This window comes from Triticum aestivum, chromosome 6B, assembly GCF_018294505.1.
Source record: "Triticum aestivum cultivar Chinese Spring chromosome 6B, IWGSC CS RefSeq v2.1, whole genome shotgun sequence".
Lineage (NCBI taxonomy): Eukaryota > Viridiplantae > Streptophyta > Magnoliopsida > Poales > Poaceae > Triticum > Triticum aestivum.
Window position 1 is genome coordinate 322,885,466 of NC_057810.1, and position 3,737 is coordinate 322,889,202.

Here is a 3,737-nt window from a genome sequence, read left to right on the forward strand (position 1 = left end):
CTGCCGCCGCCGCAACCACAACTTCAACCACATCTACGTTCTGCTTGGATCCAGTCAGGTAACCCACCGGTCTCTATCACGACCCTGGCCTAATTGCTTAAATGGTGCATGTGAAACATCCTCATGCCTCCAAATCCGCACCGCCCCTACCTCCAGAGCATCGCCGCGCAAGCCCAACCACATGTCACGTGGAGGTCGAGGAGCTGATGGAGGTCCATGGCGCGATGGCCGATGTGCGTGTTGACCCGGAGGAACACCTCGCCTCCGCCGCGGCTGACATGGTGCAGGCTCTGGCCCAGAAGAAGTGCCCCGACGACTACCCCCCAGGACTTAATAGGTATGATCTGACCAGCTAAATCTTACCAATACTACTTGCAATGGCTATGTTTTGTACGGTTGACGTATTAAGCATGTTTGTGACTTGTTTATGTTAGTACTGCACACTGTGTGATGTTCAAGTATTAACTATCCAGTTCAATTTCACCAATACCAGCAACAAACTTACAATACATGACTCAGGATATCACTAGAGATGCTGCCCATTTGCTATATTTGGTGGATGCTAACCCTATTGTACTTAACATGCATGTCCATGTACTTACGCACGGTCATAATGGTCGATGCTGTTGTTGCTGTCGAGGTTATCTGCATCCTATGTCTTACAGTATTTCACATCATTTGTGCAATTGTAGTTTAATTTCTACCATTTACGTGTTACCTATAGGTACACATGTCGGGGGCACTGATCCAGGCTTCGACCCAGAGGAAGATCTCGCCTCCGCCGCCGCTGACTTTAGGCGGGCTCTGGCCAAGATGAAGTGCCCCAACAACTACCTCTTAGGACTTACTAAGTATTAACTCACCAGTTCAATCTTACCAATACCGGTTTAATGGCTATGTTTTGTACGGTCGATGTCTTAAGCATCTTGTAGTAAACATGCCTAACACGTATTAGCTATTTCCCCTACCTTTGGCAGCACCTGCCTTGTTATGTTTAACTCTGCCAATTGCATTTTTATTCAGTATCGATTTCAATGGCCATTAAGCCTGTTGCAATTAATAGTTTAATCCATTTTAAACAGTTGTATTTCAATGGCTACAAACTTAAAAAACATGACTTAGGATGCTGTTAAGCCTGTTGCAATTAGCAGTTCTATCTATTTTTTAATCTGTTCCTTTGCTACCATGCTACTCTCCGCAATGAAGATATACTAGAGATGCTGCCCATTTGCTATTCTTGGTGGATGCTAACCCTGTTGTATTAACATGCATGTCCATGTACTTATGCAGGGCCATAGCGGGCGATGCAGTTTTTTGCCGTCGAGGTTAGCTGCATCCCATGTCTTACAGTATTTTACATCATTTGTGCAATTGCAGTTTGGCTTTTAACATTGAATTGCTTCTTGTAGGTACACATGTCGGGGGCACTGATCCATGCTTCGACCCAGAGGAAGAGTTCGCCTCTGCCACCTCTGACTTTGGGCAGGCTCTGGCCAAGATGAAGTGTCCCAGCAACTACCTCTCAAGACTTACCAAGTATGAACTCATCAGTTCAATCTTACCAATACCGGTTGCAATGTTTTGTACGGTCGATGTCTTAAGCATCTTGTAGTAAACATACCTAACACATTTTAGCTATTTTCCTTACCTTTTTATAGACAACTGGGCCATTATCTGCTCTGGCAGCACCTGCCTTGTGATGTTTAACTCTGCCAATTGCATTTCTATCAGTATCGGTTTCAATGGCCATTAAGCATGTTGCAATTAACAGTTGTATCCATTTTTAAACATTTGTATTTCAATGGCTACAAACTTACAAAACATGAATTAGGATGCTGTTAAGCCTGTTGCAATTAACAGTTGTATCCATTTTTTAACCCGTCCCTCTGCTACCATGCTACTCTTTAGCAATGAATATATCACTACAAATGCTACCGTTTTATTACCATTTGCTATTTTTGGTGGATGTTAACCCTGTTGTAGTTAACATTGGCTTTCCATGTACTTACACAGGGCTACAATGGGCAATGATGTTGTTTGCCATCGAGGTTAGCTGCATCCCATGTCTTATACACCATCTATACCTAAATTTAAGTATTTTTAGAGATTCCAATATAGATTACATAAGGAGCAAAATGAGTGAATCTAGGTTCTAATCTAAACTATATCTATAATTCTATATACATCCATATGTAGTTCATATTGAAATCTCTAAAAAGGTTAGCTGCATCCCATGTCTTATACACCATCTATTCCTAAATTTAAGTATTTTTAGAGATTCCAATATAGACTACATAAGGAGCAAAATGAGTGAATCTAGGTTCTAATCTAAACTATATCTATAGTTCTATATACATCCGTATGTAGTTCATATTGAAATCTCTAAAAATACTTGTACTTAGGAATGTTGGTAGTTGTATTTTACATCATTTGTGCAATCTCAGTTTAGCTTCTAACATTTACTGGTTGCTTGTAGGTACATATATGAGCGGTACTGATCCACGCTTTGATCCCTTTTGCATATGGGGCAATGAGATATTCATGAACAAGCGTCAAGTGATGAAACTAAGAAAGATTGTTAGGCGAAAGAAACGGGTGATGGGAATTAAGCTCTTTATTTACAGTTTGTCCAAGACAACAGTGAACTTTAGGATGGTAAGTAATGTGTAGCCTTTTCCCCCTGCCCACAACAAGTTACTCTACCAGACCTCATGATCTAATATTTTTCTCTTTTCAGTGGTTTCCGAAGCTATTTACTGATGATTACCTGGCAAACTACATGACCGGAGTGGAGGCAACTAAGTTTAAAGTATATAATTCATGCTACCATGATAATTATCTAGAAGTCTTCCTGAAGACGGTGAAGGATGGGCTGGCGATCGTCACAAGGGGTTGGACAAAAGTTCTTCATGCCTATGGCATGCAGGAAGGCACATTATGGGCATTCCGCTTCTTCAACACCATCGGCAGTCAAAGTGATTTACACTTGTCTCTTCACCTTTACCGCCTATAAATATTGTGGTTCATCATAGTTAATTGCTATCTAATCCTGTAATTACTGAACATATTGTACTAGCAATTATATTTATGGATTCGTTTTTTAACCATTGTGCTAAGAATTTGAATTGCACGTTTCATATTTCAAAATTTCCAATTTGCATAATAAATTACAACCAAAAAATGTACAGGAGAGAATAAAATAATGTGCACATGGTTAGAAAGAAAACAATGTGTGCGGTGAAAAAAGAAAACAGATGGTTCTTTGACGTGAAATGTTTGTGATGGCCGACGGACGCACACACAGTTTCATCTCATATGCGTGTGCGATTCATCGTAATACGGCAAACGTTTCAACCAAGTGTGTGAATACCAATACCCATTTTACTAATAATATACCAGTTTCCTCACTTGATGATGGTTCTCAATATCTCATTGCCCCATACGCAGAAAGGGTCGAAGCACATATCTTTACTAATGACATGTACCTAAAAGCAACAAGTTCATATTAGAAGCTAAACAGCAATTGCACAATGATGTAGTACAACACTCCCTTCTTCCCATTATATAAGATCTTATAACATCCAATATACTGACGACGTGGTGGATGAATAAACATCTTATATTATGGGGCGGAGGAAGTTTATTACATTTTAACAAATATATACTGATTAGCTGTAGTTAACTGTTGTTGTTGTTGTTGTTGTTGTTGTTGTTGTTGTTGTTGTTGTTGTTGTTGT